The sequence below is a fragment of the Pelophylax lessonae genome (genome assembly GCF_965119305.1).
Source record: "Pelophylax lessonae genome assembly, chromosome: 7".
Lineage (NCBI taxonomy): Eukaryota > Metazoa > Chordata > Amphibia > Anura > Ranidae > Pelophylax > Pelophylax lessonae.
In genome coordinates this window covers 263,715,043-263,739,545 of record NC_138774.1, presented here as the reverse complement: position 1 = coordinate 263,739,545, position 24,503 = coordinate 263,715,043, and the positions used below count along the sequence as shown (strand labels likewise).

The following is a 24,503-nucleotide window of genomic DNA, read 5'->3' as shown; positions in this document are numbered from 1 at the left end:
AAAAAATGTGAAAAATATTGTTATTTTTGCAAAATTGACGCTCTTTTTTTGTTTATAGCGCGTAATCAAAAAATCGCACAGGTGATCAAATACCACCAAAAGAAAGCTCTGTTTGTGGGAAAAAAAGGATGTCAAATTCGTTTAGGTACAGCGTCGCACGACCGCGCAATTGTCCGTGAAAGTCACGCAGTGCCGAATCGCAAAATACCCCCTGGTCAGGAAGGGGGTAAAATCTTCCGGGGCTTAAGTGGTTAATGGCTGTGTGTTGAGTTATTTTGAGGGGACAGCTAATTTACACTGTTATACAAGCTGTACACTCAGTACTTTACATTGTAGCAAAGTGTAATTTCTTCAGTGTTGTCACATGAAAATATATAATAAAATATTTACAAAAATGTGAGGGGTGTACTCACTTTTGTGAGATACTGTATATATATTTTTTTTTTGGTAACGCAATAAGTAGAAGAAGAGTAGAAGACACCTAAATATGTAATCATATTCATTGAGCGTGTTAAAGGAAAAGTGTTGGTGCAAAGATCTTGATGGTTACAATAAGGTAACTTGAAAAAACAATGATCAACAAGTCCTTAATGCAAGCACAATAATCAACTTGCTTGTCCGGTCACTCCCCTCAAACTGGGTCCTCGCTAAACAAAATCCGCTCCACTTGACATGAGCACACTCTTAATTCTGCAACAATAGTAATGCCCGGACGTCAGTAAATAGGGAGGTGCTTGGGATCAATTTGAACATGTGACCTTAGCTGTCATTGCTGGGCCAATGAGCTGCAGACGGGAAATTCCCCACTCCACAGCTGCATGTATACAAATAGGCGAGGATGCTTGTGACAGCATTGACCTTATGGCACTTTTCCACTGCAAGTACCGGCTCGGCTCCACTCGGCCCTGCTTGGCTCGGTTTGGTTTTCCACTGTATGGTACAGTGTTGGAACGGTTCGGTACGGTTTGGTACGGTTTGCTTTTCCACTAAAGTAAAGTGGGTGGGATAACAACGATTCTCTGACCAATCAGTGGCTAGTAGTGACAAACAGTCAAGGCTGCATGCAAAGGATTGTGGGATATGGTACCGGTACGGCCCTCTTGGAACCACAACTGAGGTGGTACTGTTTAAGCCAGCCGTACCGTTCCGTTCCATGTATTGGAAAAGCACCACCGTACCGTACCGTACCGAACCGTTCCAACACCGTACCATGCGGTACCATGCAGTGGAAAAGCACGAAAGCGAGCCGAACCGTTCGGTTCCATGCAGTAGAAAAGCGCCATAATAGGGCCACACACTTACAGTATATTAGGTCATTGACATTGACCTAATATGGCCATGTGCTCATATAAGGTCAATGATGTCGTGGGGCATCACGCCCCTTTGTATACATGCAGCTGCAGGGTGGGGAATATCCCACCTGCAGCTCTTTGGTCCAGAAAACTCAAGCCCGAACCCAAACCCATCACTATGAATAAAAGATGGTATAGGGCTGATTAAAAAAGGCTGTAAATGATCTTTATGTAATGGTTGTTTATTTACCAGCCGCTAATCTCATGTTATATCCTGTTGTGACATAGTAGCTAACAGCACAACCTGCCTCTTATTTTACCTGCATCATCATTTCATAATAAAAAGATATGACACTTAGAACAGAGAGCTCAACCTAATACATCCCAAACAACATACTAGTATCAAACTGGGAAAAGTAAAATGGAAACTTAAATGCATTAAACTTCCTAGCAGAATGTTGCCTGCATTTCCTCTGTTAATACTGCAAAAAGTGAAAAGTATATGAATCAGTGCAACTAAAAAAAATATCAATTAAATATTTATAGTATAACCGGGCAGCTGCTATATATATATATATATATATATATATATATATATATATATATATATATATATATATATATATATATATATATATATATATATATATATATATAGATATATAGATATATAGATATAGAGAGAGAGAGAGAGAGAGAGAGAGAGAGATAGAGAGCTCTCTTTTGGTGGCTTTTGGTGGTATTTACCACTGGGTTTTTTATTTTTTGCAAACGAAAACAAAAAAAGGAAAAAAGACCAAATAAAAAAAATTGAGAAGTAAAGTTTCTTACTTTCTGTTATAAAATGTATAGAAAAAGAAAAAAAAGTAATTTTTCTCCTTCACTGATGTGCGCTGATCAGGCTGCACTGATGGGCACTGATGAGGAGGCACTGATGGGCAGCACTGACTTATAATGGACTGCTGTTAACTGGCCAATCCTGTCTGCACTGTGATTGGACACAACTGGTCACATGGTAGAGAGCTGCTGTGATTGGCTCTGTACTGCGGTCTGTGATTAGCTGATCATAGATCCCTGCTGATGCGCACTGTAGGGGGCATGCGAGAAGCGCGATCACGGGAGGGCGTCAATAGACTTTCTTTGGGAAATGTGCGACTGCGCTGTAGCCGACATTCGGCTATAGCGCAATCTGGAAAAGGTTTTTTTTTTAACAATAATATTGATTAGAATTTTTCATAACATATACAAAGCAAGAACAATAAGAAAAATATTAACCCCTAACAACCCCCCCCCCCCCAAAAATGAAAAGTAATAGTACTCCATTTCCCTCCCCCTTCTCGGTCAGTATAAGCACATCGTATATCATGACATTATTTTTATCTTACATTACCAAAAATCTCAATTAGTCCTATCTAATTGATAATAGGAAAAAGGTAATATTTATATCTTGTAAGATGATAGTGCCACATTCGTGCATTGCTTGGAATTTTTTTGTTGCTAGATCCTAGAGGGCATCAATTAGCTACCAAGCAGTCAAAAAATTGGAAAATCTTTGGGGAAAAAGCCTGGTGCTTTCCTCTGCTATGACTATTAGGGAAAATATCAAAATCATAGGCGTGGGCATAGGGTGTGTCAGGTGTGCCTGGGCATACCCTAATCACCCCATGCACATTAGCATTATCGCTCTGTGTGCCAGCAGGAAGATGGGAAAGATCTCCCTCTTACTGGCTCTGTCATAGGAGAAATGTTTACGCACTTCTCTTTCAATGTGTCGGCAGGCAGATCAATGTGCCGGGGTCATATACTGTATATGTAGAGGCACACATACATGTGTAGTACTTCCCCCTTGGGAGCTGCTGAGTGTGGATTCCCCTGGGTTACCCATAGCAACAGTCCTTAAAACGTATCACTTTAAGACTTGGCTCAGACAATGGACAATCCAGGGGATTTGTTTTTTTGTGCTTTATTTTAGAACTTGGATGGGAGAAGGGATGAGTGGGATACTCCCAACTTGAACTATGCACAATTTCTGAGGACACTAACTGTAATGAGTGCGGCAAGGCCGCTGCTTCACCTTGCCACTGAAGTGAAGTAGGAAATAGTTTCCTGACTGAATTTCTCTTCAGGGGCCTGACTTGGCAACCCCTCTCTCACTTCCCATGCATGCTAGCCCCTTGTCCACTGACTCTCCACTGGAGTGGTCCCCTTCTGGGCAGACCCCTGGCAAGCTTCCCGGTACTCATGGACACTGTTTTTCCCTGGGTTGCTCTGCCTTCAGCTCCACTTGTCAGTATCCTGGACCTCCTGGCTCAGCATCACACACTTGGTCCACTAGGCCGACTGCCTGTGACCACCTTCCTTGCCTGTGACCACCTTCCTTGCTGACAGGAGGAGAGACAAACCATCACCCTCCTCCTGGGACCTGGCTTCCCGCCCAAAGACGCTCTGTCACATATGCCCCTGGCTTTTATGACCTATCCAAGGATGCACCACTCTTGTGCCCTCTCACTGGGACAGCCACAAAAGCCTGTGTGTCACTGGCTGGGTGTCCTCCACTGTCCAACAGGCTCCCCTATTGGATACAGTGGGGACACTCCCTCAGACCAAGTAAATCACACATGTAGCAGGCAAAACTACTGATCAGGCTCCCCTAAAAAGCAGATGAAGCAAAACAATGCCTTTACCTAGCACCTACCTAGGAGGGTGCTACACATGTGTTTGAACTTTCGAATGCACACCCTAATTCATTTGGCTGTGCACACCCTAATTCAATTGGCTGCGCACACCTATGATCAAAACTAGTGCTCGTACACTTCTGATACATTGAGTTGAGTATTATTGCAAATTTTTACTCTCAAGGGACAAAACCATAGACAGCCAAGTTCCTGTCCATTATTTTCAGGGACATACCAGCCCACCTATGGCCAACCCTTGTGCCATAGACTTTCAATGCAAGATACTTTTTGCAATATGGAAACACTTGAATGTTGAATGAGGACCACCGTGGGGTATCTAGAGGTGCCCGTTATTGCACATTCTTAATTGATCTATGTCACTGGAGATCCATAGCATCTGGTAAGAGGCTCATTTGTGGCACGAGATTGTTTGAAGTGTTTCCAATTCCTACACCATCATTTACACTGCTGTGGGTGAACCGTTTCCACTTGTAATTTATATTGGACTTTTGATTGGTCGCAAAATTAAATTTTTAGCACTTATCAAATCATTTAGTTGCCAGCGCAATTTTTACAGTATATGTATACCATTTGAACTTTTTGTTCACGTTCAGTTGTTTAGCACTCATTCAAATATTTATCTGGTAGAGCACCTGTTCTATGTGTATCTATTTTCTATTCGGATGTGAAATAGGTGCAGCTCTAGGTATAAAGTATTCACACGGAGCGCAAAAAAAATTCAATTTTTCCAATATGGAAACACTGACAGCTGGAACGGGAGTGACTACTGATGTCAACTCATCCACTTTATTATGCCAATTACCCACTGAGGTTGTTGCACGTTTTACCTAGGTGAGAAGTCAGGTCAGTGCCAGTAGATTACTATTTTTTCTGTTTTTTTATAGGTGTTATATTTCCAAAAGCAAACACCAACATTCTTTTCTATAGCCCTTTAATCTTGTGGTTACACCAATTTCAGCTGTTTTAAAGGTACAAGACTTCAGCCAGTAACCACTAGAAAAAAAGAAAAACTAGAAGTCTATGTAGTCATGGAATTTCTGAGTATATTTATTCATATTTAAAATGCTGGTTCATCTATCTGACCCAGATGAACTTGGTTCAAAAACTGCAATGTGGTATGTACTAGGGATAGACCGATATGGTTTTTTCAGGGTGGATACCGATATTTTGGTCACAACGTATCGGTATTGGCCGATATGGGCCGAGATTTTGTACATTTAAAGTTTTGAAAAATAAAGACAATTTTTGACACAAATCTGGTTAATTTTTGTTTAATGCTTAATGGCTGGCACCCTGTGGTGGGTGGCTGGCTGGCACCCTGTGGTGGGTGGCTGGCTGACTGGCACCCTGTGGTGGGTGGGTGGTTGGCACAGGGGCTGTGGGTGGCTGGCTGGTACAGGGCCTGTGGGTGGCTGGCTGTCTGGCACCCTGTCTGTGGGTGGCTGTCTGGCACCCTGTGGTGGGTGGGTGGCTGGCTGTCTGGCACCCTGTGGTGGATGGCTGGCTGTCTGGCACCCTGTGGCGGGTGGCTGGCTGGCACAGGGGCTGTGGGTGGCTGGCTGGTACAGGTCCTGTGGGTGGCTGGCTGGCACAGTGCCTGTGGGTGGCTGGCTGTCTGGCACCATGTTTGCGGGTGGCTGGCTGGCACAGGGGCTGGGGGTGGCTGGCAGGTACAGGGCCTGTGGCTGGTTGGTACAGGGCCTGTGAATGTGGGAGGCTGGCTGGCACCGGGCTGCTGTGGGTGGGTGTATGGCTGTGATACACTCCCGTGAGACTAGTCCCGATTTCAGACGAGGTTGTCCAAGGCGAGGGAGGCGGCCTAAGAAGGCAGAATGACGTCACAAAAATAGCGGCAATATCAGCCAGTTCCGGGGCCGATATATGGGGGGACGTGCATATCGGCCCCCGATATATCGGCCTTGCCGATAATCGATCTATCCCTAGTATGTACAACCCTGAGTTTTGCTCTCCCCATACAATGAAGTCAGCAGTATAAGACCAACGTTGAGATTTAGAGGCTTTGGTTTTTATTGAAAAGAGGTTTACTGAATGAAGGAGCTACACTGAGTGATCAACTGTGATCCAAGTGCTCCAGTAAGATTCTAAACATCAGAGTTGTGCATAACACTGCAGCCTGGATATGACACACACTTCATTGGTGTGAATTTATTTATACAACGTACATGTCGAAAAATAGATTTTGGCAGGAGTTCAGCTTTAAATCACTGCAATGTATTTCTTGATATTGTAGTAGATTATATGACTGACAGTGTAGTATAATTTACAATGTTTAAGATCCTGCGAGCAAGGCCTAACCATATACGTTTTAAGATGTTTGGGTGGGAAGGTAATTGAATAGCCATAAATAGCTGCCAAGAGGCCATGGATGACTCCCAGCAGAATTTTCTGTAAGAAAAAAAGTAATTGGATAATTTATAGAAGTTGAAAGGAAAAGTGGAGCTGTGCTGGTATAGGAACATGTTTCGTGCCAATAACAACTCAACCAGGCCATTATTCCTAAAGGAACCTTTAGACCCCCTATGTAGAATGTTATGGCACTATACTGTAATGTGTCAGTTGTTATGCATTTGCAGTATCTAATGACAGTGTTTGCATGACCTGATATTTTTTGTCAGGGCTCGAAAAATCCCAGGCGCCAGGTCGCTATTGCGACCAGAAGTTTGGACCTGGCGCCTGGGGTGCCACTCGAATTCTCCCCCACACCCTGAATTCTATAATGTGTCAGTTATGTATTTGCAGTATCTAATGACAGTGCTTTCATGACCTGAAATGTTAGGTCAGGGCTCGAAAATCTCCAGGCGCCAGGTCGCCAATAAGACCAGAATGTTGGACCTGGCGCCTGGGGTGCCGCTCAAATTCTCCCCACACCTTGCATTCTATAATGTGTCAGTTATGTATTTGCAGTATCTAATGACAGTGCTTGCATGACCTGATATGTTATGTCAGGGCTCGAAAATCCCCAGGCGCCAGGTCGCCAATGCGACCAGAAGTTTGGACCTGGCGCCTGGGGTGCCGCTCAAATTCTCCCCACACCTTGCACACACACACCCCTATGTATTGCTGGCTCTGCTTGCCCATCTGCGGGCCCGGGACCGGCATATCAGGTGCCGCTGGGTAGAGAGGGAGGGAGGAGAGCGGACACACGTATGCTCTTCTCCCCTTCTGGTTCGCCTGGAATTGACGTGTGACATCATTTCCGGATCCCTGTTGACAGTTTTTCCAGCCATCAAGGCCATGAAAGAATGTAATGCAGGGACTTCAGTGGAGCTCAGGGGAGACATGCATGTCTCATTAAAGAGAACCTGTCACATAAAAAAACATCACATAGAGGACTTTTTGTCCCCTATGTGATGAAAAGAAAAAAAAAAAAAAAAATGAATTGTAAAAAATTAAAGTTACACCCAAGCACATACAACTCCCCCCCCCCCCCCACAAAATGGAGGCCCCCACACCAACATGGCATGTACAAATGTTAAAGTATGCGGCGGGGCATATAGGGTACAGACGTGTTTAAGGCTTGATATGTTGGGTAGCTATTTACTCCACTATTTGTGCCCCCTAAAATTTACTTTTACTGACATATTTTGCTTCCTAGACCTCTGCGGTAATATCATGCGACATAAAAAAAAAATGGAACCAACACCATTTTATTCTCTAGGGCATGGGTGTTCAACCTTTTGGCTTCTCTGGGCCGCATTCAGTGTAGAGAAAGTTTCTCGGGCCGCATATAAAATATATACTATAGTTAAGGTATATAAGTAATAAAACGCCGCCGCGCCCTGTCTCTCTTTACCTATTGTAATCCGGCGGCGCTCGCCCCCTCCTTCCCCTCTGAGGCAGCCTCTGTCTACAGTTAGTTGGAAGCCCCCTACTCAACTTCCTTTCTATCCAGCAAAAAAAAAAAACAATTGTCATGGGGCCGTATTGCCTGCGGTTCTGGGCCGCAGGTTGGACATGCCTGCTCTAGGGTGTCTTCTTTCAGAAAAGGTATAATGTTTGAGGGTTTTATGTAATATTCAGGCCTCAAGTTAACGTGTGCAAAGAATGAAAAACTGCCCAAAGGGGTTAAAGGATAAATTCACCTTCGGGAACATGTTATATATTCCACCCTTAAGATTTATTAGTTTAAAAAAAAAAAAAAACTGACTCCTAACTTTTTTAGCTGGCTTCTAGATTCAAAGCAAATTTGTCAAGCCCTGTGTTATGTTATATAACTGTACTACCAGAATAGGTTGCAAGCTAGTAAGTAGAGTATAGTCGAGGCATTGGTGCTAGGATTGTATATACTGTATGTCCACAGCTGTTGTCGCAGTCTGAAATGTAAGCAGTTATTGATGCTCTTAATTTCTCTTCTCATCTTATGGAAATATATTTGAAAAAGAGGGAAGAGGTTATTGCTTGCGCTTGTAGAATTTTGCAGATTAACTTTTTGCTACATATATATTATTTCCACCATAAAATAGGAATCTTCACCAGCAAACCTTGGTATAGTGATAATCTTGTCCTTTATTCAAACAAAACAACAAGCATCACATGCTGTTGTTTTTGGAGCTCGAAGGGTCCCTTTTTCAAGACAGATGTGCTCGGTCTTGAAAAAGTGATCCTGCAAGGTCCTGGAACGTCAGCCTATGATGCCTGTTACCTTATTTGAATAAAGGACTAGATTATTACTATACCAAGGTGTGCTGGCGAGGATCTCTATTTTATGATTGTATGGTGGCGCCATCCACCAATTCACTACTGCACCCTTCACATACTATGGGCGAGCCTGTAATGAATGTGACAGATAGAGATCAATGTCTATGTTTTATACTTCCACATTATTATATTGATTTTTTCTTTATATTTTCAAGCAAACATCAATTTAAAAAGATAGTCTTTTCTACACGTAAGCAGTATTTCTGTTTGTGAATTGAATATTGTTGAGAAAATAGACATAAGATTAAAATACAAAAAGTTAAAATAATAAATACATTTAATTTAAGTGAATGTTCTCTATGACTTGCTAAGTTTGAATGCAACAAACTTACACCTGTAAAGAAAAAACTAGATTTTTTTACTGTAAAATAATTTTCTCTGAAGTCCATTGACAGACGCAGCTCCATATCTTCTTAGACCATTGGGGTTATCCTCCTCCCATCAATGGTCTAAGAAGATATGGAGCTGCGTCTGTCAATGGACTTCAGAGAAAAGGATTTTACAGTAAGTAAAAAAATCCAGTTTTCTCTATCCTCCATTGACAGACGCAGCTCCATATCTTCTTAGACCATTGATGGGAGGAGCATAACCCCAATGGTCTAAGAAGATATGGAGTTGCGTGTGTCAATGGATGATAGAGAAACTAACACTAACTCCCTTTGGAGCCACCTAGGAATATTAAATATGGCCAGAAAAAGCAGGTGGTGCTCAAGAAAAGAATTGTCAGACTAGACTGGCAGGTTGGCTAACCATTATTGTACAATTTAGTCAAGTGGACTGATACACTCAACTACCTGGAAACTGGCACCTTCAAAAAGTTATTAGCAATGTCAGCTCATATACCTAGGTTCTAACAAGTTCCCTTTAAAGTGTAAGGCCCCTTTCACACGGGTGCACAGCCCAACGGAGTCCGTTCTGCTCAGCGGGGGGGAATCGATCCGACGATCCCCGCTGAGCAGGCGGATGACAGCTCCGTCTCCACTCTGTGTGCAGAGACGGAGCGGTCAGATCCCCACTGTCCTCTATGGGGAGATCGGATGAAAGGGTTTCCATCCATCTGGATTTCATGGACAGGATCGGATAGCAGTGGGTGTCAGCGGAGATGTCCCTGCTGACACCCGCTGCCCCATAGGGATGCAGGGAGCATCCAATCAGGTCCGCCTGAAAAACTGACAGGTGGATCAGATCCCCCGTGTGAAAGGGGCCCAACTGCATCTTAGAGCCAGTGTCAGTGGGTTTCTGGGTTTGATGAGCTTGCAGTGGAAGTAATACATATACGTAAAGATAATTCCTAGAGTTTAGCTTTAACATGTGCATTTGACATCATTCAGAGCTTTTTTTAAGTAAATAAAGTAAGCCTCTTTTGTATTCCCATAGACTTGTATCAGAAGAAAAGCCAATCAACACAGGCCCTTTTATTAAAGCAACTGCCATCCCCAGCCCTCCCAGTAAAAAATATTCACATGCCCCTGAGAGATACTTCACCGAGCCACTTGCCAAATATCTTCCCAGCCTGTACATGCGCTCTGTAGTCCTATTCATTCCTATAGACTTCTGAATACAAGCTTGTATTCTTTGGTATTTTAAATAAAGAAAGTAATAATGAATATTTTTTGGAGCATTTCCTGAAGGAAGCGTGGAACTATAATGAGGTTGGGGCAATTTTAAATAGTTTTTATGTTGGTTTATCCACTGGTCTATACATTTTTTTTTTTATTATCTGTTTAAAATATTTACAGATTAATATGTAATGCAGGGTGCCTTTACGATATGGTCTTTGTAGAGCCTACTAATGTTTTAAATAGGAAATCTCAACAGGTATTGTACGCTTTTTGGCTTTTGGTGTCTAACTGAAACTTCATATAGAGCAGTGATGGCGAACCTTGGCACCCCAGATGTGCAGTGTAGTTGAGCATTATGGGAAATGTAGTTCCAAAACATCTGGGGTGCCAAGGTTCGCCATCACTGATATAGAGCATGGTGCATGTTCTGAATAGAAGACAAACATTCCTTTTTAAAACTACTTGTATAATCTATCAAAATAGTATTTGAGGCCACATACCCATGTCAAGTTTTCAATTGTCAAGTTTTCAATAAAACTTTACTCAAAAGTGCCAGGTTCTTTTCCTCTCGTATTTTCCCCTAGTGGGGATGAGGCGGTGGGGTTTAAAGGTAATTTTTTATTGTGTAAGCTCTAGAGTGGGTGAAACAGGTCAGAGGAGAGGAGCCTGGTGGGGTTCTCTTGCTCACTTGTAAATAAGGAGTTGTTGAGTATTGTGTGGCCTGATAAATTAATATGGTTGGGCCTATCGGAAAACCCAGAGGTTGAAAGTGATCATCCAAAGTTGACTTTGGGTGATAGTGAAGTAGCAACAGTAGTAGTAGCAACTGATTGAACTGTAAAATGTTATTGTAGTTTAATGTAGTGAATTCTGGGAAATGTCTGCAGTGTCCAAGCATAGTTCTTGGCAGACAACTTGCTAGGAGTCTGCTCTCCAAGTTATCGACCAATATACTTTATATAACACAAGAGAAGGAATACCTGTCATTGTGAGTATTTTGGCTAATTGGCTGGAGTGGAAATTGTGACATCATTCACCTGCCTCTCCACCTTGGCCAATCAGAGGAAGCCTATTCATTGATTAAAAAAAAAAAAAAATAAGGCTTCTCCTGAATGGTGGAGAAGTATTCAGACCTACTAAGTTTTGTTGCGGAAACAGATAGGAAGTCACCCATACTGCTCCCGAAAACACAGGGAGCTTACTGTATATAGCTGATACTACTACAGTATAGCACGTGGCACACAGCATCCGCATCAGTTAGTAAGGAAACGTCAGGTCTGTCAGGAGACTCTAACCGTCCCTCCTGTTTCCTGACTGGTAGCCTTATCCCAGTATCAGGTGGAAGGTTGGTTGAGATCCTACAGCCAGAAATATGGGACCTCAATAGAAAGTGCACACACGCTATATCAAGGAACACCAAGCAAGCACTCACGGTTAGTAGAGAGAGAAGTCAGCAAACCAAGATCAGCGAAAATCCAAAGGAGTAGTCCAGGAGCCAAGTTCAGGAACAGGCAGAGTTGGCAACGGCAATCAATGAAATCCAAGGAGAAGTCCAAGAGGCAAGGTCGGGAACAGGCAGAGTCGGCAACGGCAATCAATGAAATCCAAGGAGTAGTCCAAGAGGCAAGGTCAGGAACAGGAAGAGTCTGCAAAAGCAGTCAACAAAATCCAAGTTTACCACCAACACCCAGAGAACAAGACCTATACTAGAGCAAAGACAGGAAGGGGAAGTGAAGATTTGTAGGATCACTAGATTAGATGACAGCCAACAGCTGGACACAGGGTGGGGCCAGCATCCAAACTCAAGGAGTAGGAAAACAAGTGTATTACTCCAATAGAAGTTCCCCAGTGGCACAGGCAATAGGGAACCGTCCAAGGAACACCAGGTCTCAGGATCAAATCCCAGACACAGCGTAACAGGAAAATAAAAATTAAGCTGCACTATAAAATGAAAAACACTGAAAAGGTATCAATGGTGACAATAAATATTAAGTGCAAATAATATTGTGACACAATAAATCCCAATTGTAGTGAAAATTGAAAAAAATATCAAATAGAAAAAATGTGCAAAAGATACAGCACAATATAAAAGTCTCTCAAATCTCTGAGTGTAGGATAGTGAATGAATAACGAATGTCCTCCACCGATAAGATGTAGAATATTCTTACACGGTGCTCATTACACAAAAACACACTCATGCGCTTACCAGAGATCATAAGACAAAAAGCCTGATAACATCGATCTTAGTCAGGGCAATCAGATTGGTGGACCTGAAGCAATTGCTGGTGAGGTCTGTATATTTGTATATCGCTGTCACCACGCAACAACCCGGAAGGACGGGCGAAGGTGTTTTCCTTTTGCCGGCTGTTTGTGGTAGCGCTTTTTATCTTCTCAAATGTGAGTTTAACTATATACTTTTATAATAAATGGTGGTTTTACAATATCACGCTATGGAGGCTGTTTTGTGTTCCGCATGATAATCCTTGAGGGCATCGTTGTGGGCATACAACACTTGAGGGCCGCGCGGGAGTGACGTCATCGCGGCTCCGGCCAATCACAGCGCCGGAGGCGCCAAACCCGGAAGAGACGCCGTGGGATCATGTCAGCGCCTGCAGCAGTGTCCGGGGGTCCGTGTCGGGGCTTCGTTCTAAGGTAAGTAATATGCCTTTGTAAGTAAGTAATATGCCTTTGTCTTGCAGGTTTTTATTTTTTTTTATTTTAGGTTTACAACCGCTTTAAGTGGTTAAAATAACGCAGTGCCGAATCGCAGAAAATGGCCTGGTCATTAAAGGGGCAAAAGCTTCCGGAGCTGAAGTGGTTAAACACGCCTGTGTCAATAGAGCCACCCAAATCACACCAGATTTTGGCATCCAATAGGTGACGACGGCTTCCCCAAGATAGTTGCCGTTGATCCCCAGTGATCTCCTGCCAGCAGGAAGAGATGGCACAGCACCACCTTCACTGCATACGAACACCTGCCTACATCTTTCTTTCCTGGTGCCTCCATGGCAGCATACCAGCGTATGCTGCCATGGATAGGCACCAGGAAAGGAAAATTACGGTAAGTATGATACAATTTTCCGTTTTTCATTCCTTTTTTTTTACTGTGCATATTTACTTCGCAGCAGGTGGAATGTACATTACAGAATGGTTTTGAATCCTATTTATTTAGGTTCAAGCCATTTGCACAAAAATGTAATATTTAGAAAGAGTTCACACAATAGGTGCCATTTGGATTAGCACAGGATTTTGTTTTTTTCCTCATTCTTTGGGAGAAAGTGCACAGTGCCTTTATTCTGGTACTTAAACTGTTTGCCAGATTTCTCTATATCCTTTCTGCACAGGATGTCGTTTTGCAGTCCAAAGCCTTTTTCGAATAGCTGAATCTAAGTGTGCTTCCTGAGTGCCTTACACCGGCTCGCCAATCTGAAATGCCACACATCTTAAATTGCTAAAGAGAGGAAAGCTGGTCTGCTGACTCACTGTGCAGGCATGTGCTCGGGGGCATTCATACAGAACAGAAAAACCAAACTTCAGCCACAGCTATTTTTTTTCTTCAGAAGCGCAGGAAAATACTGTCAGAGAAGCTCTTTCTGGTGCGTAGAAAAAAAAAAAAAAAATATTGTATTAATCTGCTGTAAGTCAGCTTTTTTCTGACTAAACAAGAAAAGCAACTTCATCTAAAACAGGATTGACACTGAGGTACGGAAAAATTGCAAGCTCAGATGGTTTTTGATGTTTATTTATGTGGGATTTCCTGTTCTTCAGATTCCATTTTTAAAGGTGAATAATGCCTTGTAGATAAGAAAAGTGTTTTTTTGTGGTTTTCTTAACATGTTCGCTGAACTTTTTGTAAAAATGTGTTCTATCCTTGTCACTATACAAGTCACAATGGTCATGATGACCAGATGATTATTATTAGGAGATTTCTGAGATTTCTGATTACGACAGATTGAACACTGGATGTGAATGAAGCCAAAGAACATGGTATGTGTTTTGATATATAAGTAATATATGTTATTGTAGCAATATTTCAAGGAATTGGGCCTGATGTGGGTCTGCCATGGTCACCGGTAATACCAACAGCACATTTAAGCCGATTGCCCAAGAGTCAAAGACCGGTCTGGCATCTTTGGTTTGTTTTGTTTATTTTATATGGGGATGGGAGAAAAATGAGTGGGATACTCCTCTGGCACAACTAGGTACAAATTGGGACACTTGAGAAAAAATGCCTTTCAGCGCTGACTTCACGCTGGCTGGATGCCGACCAACAAGCGCTTGCTGGTGCTTGAAATCACTGACTTGCTGAACTGTATTGAAAACTGACTTCTGACTCTCTGGTTAGCTCAAAAGTCCTTGGCTGTAATGAAGACTGACTTATGACGCTCTGGTTAGCTCAAAAGTCTTTGACACCGCTCCCTCTAGTCCTTCCTGACTGAGGTAGCCTCTTGTAATGCTTCTGCAACTCTTAACACTGTACACACTACACTGTACACTTCAGGGCCCAACCTCTGGCACCCCCTTTTACTCTTCAGGGTCAACACTGGCACCCCCTTTACTTTGTTCCTGCACTGGCTAGCTAGCTCCTGGATTCATCTGACCTTCTCCGGAGTGGTTCCCCTCTCACTAGGCAGACCCCCAGGGGCAGTTTGCAATACTCACGACTGGGAATGCTTTCCTGAAACTCGACCCCTCTCAGCTCTGCTGGTACTCTACACACCGGATCCTCTCTGCAGCTCAGCTCAGCCCTGTATCCCCTCAGGCAAGCCGCCTGGGATACCCAATCCTTCCTGTCAGGAGGAGAGACAGCCATACCCTCCCTCCTGGGACTCTGCTTCCCGCCAAAGACCACCTGTCATGTGCTCCCCACAGACTTATACCCCCTCCCAGAATGCTCTGCGGCAGAATCTGCCCTTCCAGGATGGATACAAGCCCTGGTGTGCTATTGGTTAGGTTTCCTCCACTGCCCAATGAAAGCCCTCATTGGGACACAGTGGGGAGACTCCCAGACTCAACAGGCACACCTGGGAACACATGCCAGCCTAGATGAAAATCATGGTCCTGCTGATAAGCAGACAAGACCTACTACACTTTACCTAGCACCTACCTTGGAGGGTGTTACATCATATATATGTAATCTATTGCGTCTCTGTTAAACCTAATCTACATGCAGGGCGCCGGACGCATGGATTCCGAAAGGGGATTTTTTTTTCTTTTGAAGCACATGATTAGAGCCAGAGGCTCTATTAGGCTTCAAAAAAGTGTGGGCTCGGGGCGCAGGGCACTGCGTCCTGAGCCCACCCAGTTGTATGACAATAGCGAATAAATATTCGCTATTATCACACTTATTCTTCTTCCAGCCAATCAGGAAACAGGTCGCAAGACCCTTTTCCTGATTGGCTGAATAGATAAGTGATTTTACTGGCCATTGGCCAGGAAGAGGGAGGAGACGTTCGGCAGACACCGGAGGAGACTCACAGACACCCGGGGAAGGAGGAGGTAAGGATGCTGGTCATACGGCTGGGTAGCCAGCCATCCGTGCGTTGGTGTGTTGGTGTGTTGGTTTATCCGCCCCCCCCCCCCCCCAAATTATCATGCACCAGCCACCACTGGTTCTTTGGCCAGAAAGTGAGTTCCCATCAATCACCTTCTCTGGCAGGAGAGTTGCCATGGTAATGGGTGGTATAAAGAGAGTGTCAATGTGGATAGTAAGTTCACAACCATGGATGCTGGCATCCATCTCACAAGACCCTGTGTCCTAACAATTATTTTTGACTCATTCATTGCCACTGGAGGATAAAAACACTGCTTAGTAGACATGAGCGATTTGTTTCGTTACGAAACGAAATTTGGACAACATTTTTCGATATTTTGATGTATCCTAACCGTCGAATCACAATAGTAATAAATTCCAACAAATCCAAAATAAATTATAATGAAACAACAAATTAATTCGTAAGATAGTTTTGGCCTTTTGCTAATGTTTGAAGCATCCCTTAAAGCGGAGTTCCACCTTCCCCTCCAGAAATTAAAAGTCAGCAGCTACACATACTGTAGCTGCTGACATTTAATATTAGGACACTTACCTGTCCTGGAGTCCAGCGATGTTGGGTGCTGCCGCCGCCATTGCCGATAAGGGAACCCATTCCTATTGGCTCGGCGGCGGGGGAGGAAGGAGGGGGCCGAACTTCCGGGACGGACAGCCGCGGCGCAGTGTCCTGGAAGAGGGGAAGGGGTACCTGTCAAAAACTGGTACCTGTTCCCCCCTCCCCCCTGAAAGGTGCCAAACGTGGCACCAAGGGCGGGGGAGGAAGCAAAATAGCGGAAGTTCCATTTTTGGGTGGAACTCCGCTTTATTATTACAAATGGAATGTTTTTTAGTTTGATTTTATTCACGTCACTAAACACATATAGTAAGGGGTGGAAGGGATTGATGGAGGTGGGAGAAGAACGGTTTTAGGGTGAGATTGTGAAAGGTACAGATTAGGTAGAGAGGCTTAGTAAGCCTTAGATCCACCCGGGAGAAAGATTACTGTATTTTCTGGCATATAAGACTTTTGAACCTCAAAAAAATTATCCAAAAATGGGGAGTCGTCTTATACGCCGAGTATAATATCTCCAAGGTACCCCAAGTATAAGTATTACCGGTAGATGTAATCTCTCAAGACGCTGGCTGTGTGGGAATCCTGTACCGGAATACCGTATGTACCGTAGCTTTGGCTACATACAGTATACCATGCTGAGCCAATCACGGAGAGAGATGTATTCTATTATTGAATGCAAAGCCTGCTCGGATTGGCAGAGTAACATCAACCCGCCTCTCTGACTCTGCCAATCCAGCGTCTTGAGATTACATCTACTGGTAATACTTATATTTAGGGTACCTTGGAGATATTATGAGAGATTATATGTATTACACTACTTGGGGTACTTTGGAGATCTATGAGAAATCTGATTTTTTGCTTCAGAAGGGAAGTGGTCTTATACGGCGAGTACAGCCCAAAAAATGTTTTAACTTGGAAATTAGGGGGTCGTCTTATACGCCCAGTCATCTTATACGCCGGAAAATACGGTAATTGGATTTTATAAAAAAAATTGTTGGGGGGAAGCATCCACATCTCTTGACGCCGCTTTCCTCCTCATTGGGGAATAAATATGATATGTTAGGGAGATACGAGAAAGCCATAGGATTTACAGCATTTTTGTTTTATGTTTGTCATAGTATGAATGTATTGTACGAGATTTATTAGGTTTTTTTTAGTTTTATGATTGTTGTCTTTATTTTTACTGTGATGTGCTGTATTTGTTAATTTTTTTCTTCTCAAAATGAATAGAAAAAAGAATTGAAATACAAAAATGAAAAAAAGAATTCCAACTTGTTGTGTTTGGGTTGGATGGAGGTGGATCCATCAGAATCTCTGAATCATAACAACAAACAAATCCAAAATAAATTGTGTTCCATTCGTTACTTTGAGACGTATGGGACTACAGTTAATATAGTCCAATCAGCTGCATTTGTTTTTGTGGGTTGGACTAGCAAAGATGACTGCATAAGTAATTTGAAATTAGAACGATTATAGCCAATCTTCCGAAATACCCTCCAAAAATATAAATCATTTCAGAACAACTAATATGCAAAACAAATCTGAATATACAAACCAAATTCTGAAAATAATCATTCTAACATAACAAATATGACGAATCTAAATGATTTACCTAACAATTGAATCCAAAATGAAATACATTTTCCATCATTCATATCTCTACTGCCAGTGTCTCGGTGTCGGATGCTACAGAGGTCAATGAGGGCTTGTTTTAACCACTTCCCGCAAACCGACAAACTTGTACGTCGGCATGCAGAAGTGGTTGTACCGGGGGGATGCCTGCAGCTGCAGGCATCACCCCATTACCATTTTTTAGAGCCGGCGGTTGGCTTTTTGATGACAACAACTGATGTGGCTCAGCAGCCACTCAACCGTTATCCCAGCGAGCAGGAGCGGACATCAAACCCCTTCAGCCGCTCTGCCGGGGTCTCCCATCTCACCGGGAGACCTGAGCAACCAGCCAGCACATCCACCAGCTGGTTAGAGTCCCCAGTGAAGCAGGATTCAGCTTTGATTGGGTCTCCGATCAAGTAACCCGGAAGTAACGTCACAACGCCACTTCCGGTTTACTCAACTGCTAATGCGCAGATTTTAAAAAAACTGATAGTATTCAAAAATGCAGATTTCGTAATTTTGAATACTTTGAAGTGCAGTAGAGACCCCCGATCCCTCCATAAAGAGTACCTGTCACTGCCTATTACTGTCAGGATGTTTACATTCCTTGTGACAGCTATAAAAGTGATCAGATTTTTTATTTTTTTTTTTAAAAGGAACAGTGTTAAAATAAAAACTAAAATAAATACGAAATTTTTTTTTTTTCAAGCGCTCCTGTCCCAAAGAAATTGCATACGTAAATCACGCCTGCAAATATAAATGGTGTGAGGTATCGCCGCGATTTTCAGAGCAAGAGAAAAAAATGCCAGCAAAAGACCCCCTCTGTAATTCTAACCTGGTAACCGTTACAAATTTTTAAAGCATCGCCTATGGAGATTTTTAGGTACCGTAGTTTGTCTCCATTCCACGAGTGTGCGCATTTAAACCATACCATGCTAGGTATCTATTTACTCGGCATGACATCATCTTTCATAAGTACAAGCTGTCTAGGACAGCTTAGCCGGTGTGTTAGGAGTGCACAGTCAGCAAACAGTGGAACCATAGAGATGGGGAAAATAATTATTTAATCCCCTGCAGATTTTGTAAGTTTGCTCACTTACAAAGAAAGGAATGTTCTATAATTTTAATCATAGTTATATTTTAAATGACAGAAACAGAATATCAACAAAAAATGCAGAAAAAACATGTGATACAAATGTTATACATTGAGTTGCAGTTTAGTGAGTAAAATTTGTTTTTGATCCCCAAGCAAAACAGGATTTAGTTTGAGAAATCCTTGTTGGCAAGCACAGAGGTAAGACGTTTCTTGTAGTTGGTTACCAGGTTTGCACACATCTCAGGAGGGATTTTGGTCCATTCTTCTTTACAGATCTTCTCTAAATCCTTAAGGTTTCTTGACAACTTGAAGTTTCAGCTCCCTCCATAAATTTTTGATAGGATTAAGGTCTGAAGGCTAGGCCACTCCATGACCTTATTGTGCTTCTTCTTGAGCCACTCCTTTGTTGCCTTGGCGGTATGTTTTGGGTCATTGTCATCCATGACCCATATTCAGTGCTCTGGCTGAGGGAAGAAGGTTCTCATCCATGATTTTACAATACATGGCCCTGTCCATTGGCCCCTCAATGCGGCAAAGTAGGCCTGTACCTCTAGCAGAGAAACAGCCCCAAAGCATAATGTTTTCACTTCCGTGCCTAACTGTAGGGATAGTGTTCGGGTCATAGTCAGCATTTTTCTTCCTCCAAACACAGTGAGTCGAGTTGATGCCAAAGAGCTCCATTTTGGTCTCATCTGACAACAGCACTTTTTTACCAATCCTTCTTTGAATCATTTAGATCAGGGATCCTCAAACTACGGCCCTCCAGCTGTTGCGGAACTACACATCCCATGAGGCATTATAAAACTCTGACATTTACAGACATGACTAGGCATGATGGGAATTGTAGTTCCTAAACAACTGGAGGGCCGTATTTTGAAGACCCCTGATTTAGATGCTCATTGGCAAAACTCCATATAGACATGGTTTCATGGGTTTGGTATTGAGCAACTCAAGTAGTCTGTACAAAGCCCTGACCTTAACCATGTTAAACAACTTTGGGATAAATTGTAATGCCGTTTGTGAAATAGGTCTTCCCACATCTGGTACAGTATGCCAATTCAGCAAAGAGAACATTTTTGAAGTCAGGTCAGGTACTTCCAAAAGCAAGCATTTATTATATTGCAGCTTACCAATTCTTAGATGTGATGGCTGTATTTGTTTAATTTAAGCTTTTTTTTTTTCATCTGGTGATCTAGCCAGTAGGTCTGTTGTTTTTCAAAGAACAAGCTCTCCTGCAGATGTAGCAATTAAAGTAATAAGACAAACCACAGGGGTGCTTTCAATGATCAGCTTTTATTTATGTAAAACCTTTATCCCAAAAGGAAAAAAAAATACCTTTGTGCTGTAACTGCATATAAAATGCTAGCTTGAGTTTGGCTCCAATGGGTTAGTTTATCAAAATCTGTACATAGTACACGTAATGCCTCCCTCCCCCCAGAGATGAACAATGCTGCATGTGCTCCTTCATCCAGAGTGGGGGTACTCTAGTACAGGAGGTGTGTTACTAGCCAGATAACCAGGTAAAAAACATTTTTACATTACATTTTGGGTTTAATTCCTCTCTAAAGTGGTTGTAAAAGTAAAGAAATATTACTGCTAGTCCTTCTGCTCTATCAATCTATCCTACACTGTACAGATGCCTGTAAATACCTTCTCATATTTTATGGCCGGTCACGTGGTCTTCGGCCACGCTCCTCTTCCGATTTAAGGGTTACAGCTGGTGGGGTTAAGATCTCCCTTTGATGTCAGCCGAGGAGGTCACGTGACCGCTGTGCTGGCCACTCAGCTGCTCCCACTTAGATGGGGGAGGAGCACGGCTGGAAGTCCCGTGACCGGCCACAGAAGACATGAGGTATTTACAGGCAATGTATTATAACATTGTAATTTATAACAATGTATAACATTGTAAATAAAACATTTACACAGTGTAGAATAGATTGATAGAACAGGGGGGCTGGCAGTAATATTTCTTTGCCTTTACTGCCGGCTACTAATAGCGGCGACAGGAGGGGGTGTCAGAGAGGGCTTACACACACAGGAGATCACAGGCAGGGAGGGAGGGGGACTGAGGAGAGCAGAAGGATGATGGAGGCACGTAAACTGACCATGGACCAGCAGCCATGATTTCCGTGGTCAGCACACACAGGAACAGGCAGGATCAACCAGGTTTTTTACAGCTTAGAGAGGGACAGATTAGACAGCACAAGCACTGTGCTGTCTAACCTGCTATAAGAGAACAGAACCTCTTTTTGTTTTTTTAGGGTAACAACCGCACCAAGTTTCCTTTAAAACTTTACATAGGTGATGTTATTTTTTTGCAATTAAAAAGAATTGGCAAAACTTTAGATCTACTTTATATATTACTGAAATCCATAAATACAACAACCTACTAAAGAAAAAAATGTTTCAAATTTAGTCAAATTTAGGCAATTTAGAATAAAATACCATTTATTTTTTGAATCATCTTCCTGCAGGTGATGCTCATCTTTTTATAATCTCCCTTTGTTAACAATAGTGGTACCCTTGTCTTGCTGTGTTTTGCAGACTGATATCCAACCATTAAAATGCAACAGCTCCCAAAAGAGATTTATTGTATTTTAACGGTCATGGTGCAAATATCAGACTTCACTACCAAGTGGCAAAGCATTTGTTGCTTTGTGATATCTTGCAATCTCAGCTTAAAGTAAAACCTGAAGATGTGCGACCTAATATTTGCTAACAAATAGGATGTTTTAAGGGATAATCCTTTTATGAATTATAAAAGTAAAGTTGGCTATACACAGTAATTTTTTTTGTTCGGTCAGCGAGCCGAACGAAAAAGAAAAAAAAAAGAAAACATTACTCCAGCCACACAAATGAGCTGGATGGAGGAATCCCTCCACTGGGATATAGTATTGTGACAGCGGCACATGCTGCTGTCAGAATACACTGATCAACGGCTGCAGCCACTGATAGAGGAAAACATACATGCTCCCTTAACAGATGTCAATTACATAATTAACTTCTGCCGGGCAGGAAAGGCCACATACTGATCTAATTTAAAAAGTCCTAATTAAAAAAAGTTTTAGTCTGGCTGAAACCTTTTAGGCCAAAATAAAAAATTATCTTCTGTAGCACTGCCCCCTTGAGGACTGCTGAATTCTTCACCTTCTTGGGTCCCTCTGGGTTACCTTTAGCAACTGCATGCACAAACTTAACACTTTGCTTTCCGGCTCAGTCAATGATCAGCTGTAGTTGTTTTTGTTGTTTTATTTTAAATAGGGATGGGAGAAGGGATACTCCAAAATTTAAGATTCACCTTGCCACTAGATGAAATTAAAGTAAAATCTCTGAAGTGAAGATTTGATTGAGCAAGTATCTTCAGGGGACTCACCTAGCAACCCCTTTCATTCCACCAGCTGACACCCGTCCTCTGACAACTCTACTCCGGGGTGGCCCCTCACAGGTCAGGCCCTTAGACACGATTCCCTGTACTCACGATACTGTTTTTCCAGGTTCTCCAGTGTCTCAACCCCTCTAGTCACCTCTCCTGGACCTCTGGGTTCAGCTCCTTCCTTCTGGTTCACCAGGCGCACTGCCTGTGACCATGTGCCACCAATGCAGAGGAGGAGACAGCCGTCACCCTCCCTCCGGGACTCTGCTCACCAGCCAAAGACCCCGGCACATGTGCTCCTGGCTTTTATACCACACCCCACAATGCACCGAGACAGCAGTCTGTGCCAATCACTGAGTCTGTATCCAAGCCTGTGTTCCCATTGGTCAGGTTTTCTCCACTGTCCAATATGCCTCCCTATTGGACCAGCGTGAAACACTCCCCTAGACCAGATGAATCACACACTGAGCTCCATGAGCAGACCCAACTCACAGATCCTGCTCTCTGTTAAAGCGGAGTTCCGGCAACAGAATCTTTTTTTTTATCAATGCTTCCCAAACTGTCACCCCCCCCCCCTTCATACATCAACTAATCCGTTTTTTTACAGTATAGTAATCGATTGGCAATTAGAAAATCTTACGTTATAAAATGTGTCCTGAGCGCTGCCATCTTTGTCCGGGTTCCCCTGAAGCCGCTGTGTGTAAATGGATGCCCTGCTTCCTGGTTCGAGATGGAGGGGGGCCGGTGAATGCATCGCGAAATCTCGCGCATGCCCAATACTATGCGGTCGGCATAGTATAGGGATGCCTATCATCGCGTTATTTCCTGTCCTGTTTGCAAATAACGCGATGAGAGTAGCGGCCGGCCGCCAAGTCACTGCCCATTGCATCCTGGGAGTGTGAGTAAGAGCTCCCAGGATGCATTGCGATACAGGAAGTGACGGCACGGGCCGCGGCCGCAGAGGGAGGTAGTGGAAGGAAAGGTGAGTATATTTTCTTCAATAATAAGGTAAGTAAAAAAAAAGAAAATTGTAACTACCCATTTGTTTTTCAGGTACCAAATAGCAAGCGGATGGCCCTAAAATCGATTAGGTCGATTTTGTGGCCGGAACTCCGCTTTAAGCAGAAAGCAATATAAAATTTGCCTGCTGCTCCTCTGATAGGCAGACAGAGGCAAAACTATACTCACTCTCTAGCACCTACCTAGGAGGGTGCTACACTTGCGTAAGAATATATAGATTTTTTGTAAATGTTGCACATTACAGGCTAGTGTGTTTGGGAATATAATGGCATTCACTTATCAAAAAAAGTTTGCTATGCTGAAGCTGTGCCACTTCCTATGTAAACTTAGAGCAGGTGTGAAGTGCGGTTATCTGTAGTGGGAGTGCTGTACAATGGGTGACGTTTACACAGTGTGTAGTGATCCTTTGTATGGGCAGGAAGAAGAAATCGGAAATTACAGTGTGTAACAAGAACATTGTATTGTATTAAGGCAGGGAAATGCCATCGGTCTGTGATTGCAACACTATGAGAACTTGATAGGAATGCGGCTAAAGAAAGGATTTCTAAAGCTCATAATTTGCTGAGAAAGCCAAGATTCCATGGAAGTATGTTCTGCGTGAATGAAGGCTGCCCACAGATTACTCAGTAAAGACAAGCCTTGAAACCAGTTGAGCATCATGTCAAGCTTTGTAGTGACTAAGTAAGGAGCACTTATAATCAACTTTTTTTTTTTTTTGTTCCACAAAACATCAAAATGTTTTTAGCCTAACTCAGCCTCTCCTAACCAGGGTTGCAATGGAACCCTGAGATTGCTAGGGGTTCCTCGAGCAATAAGCAATTTCTGCCTCTCAGATAACTGGTGACACCAATGATATTTTAACTTATCTACAAGGAGGTATTCTGTCCTATGACCAGGGCTTTTTTTGTCAGAAAATAGGTGAAGGAACTCAACCACGCCCCCCCCCCAACCCCCTCCTTCACACACACAACCCCCAAACCGCATCACATAGTGGGTGTGGTCAAATTTCAAACAGTGGAAGGGTCTT

General features: G+C 43.0%; 1 protein-coding gene across 3 annotated transcripts in view; it reads left to right on the top strand.

Moving 5' to 3' along the window:
* The window catches only part of NEK6 (NIMA related kinase 6), a 404,599-nt gene that overhangs the window by 98,419 nt on the left and 281,677 nt on the right, over positions 1–24,503 (top strand). The window contains exon 1 of one of the 3 annotated variants that reach the window (XM_082263333.1): positions 13,670–13,971. The exons of the other annotated variants lie outside the window; for them this stretch is intronic. The gene's annotated coding sequence lies outside the window, so the exon portion shown is untranslated. Of the gene's footprint in view, positions 1–13,669; positions 13,972–24,503 lie in introns of those variants that run through there. 3 annotated transcript variants of the gene reach the window in all.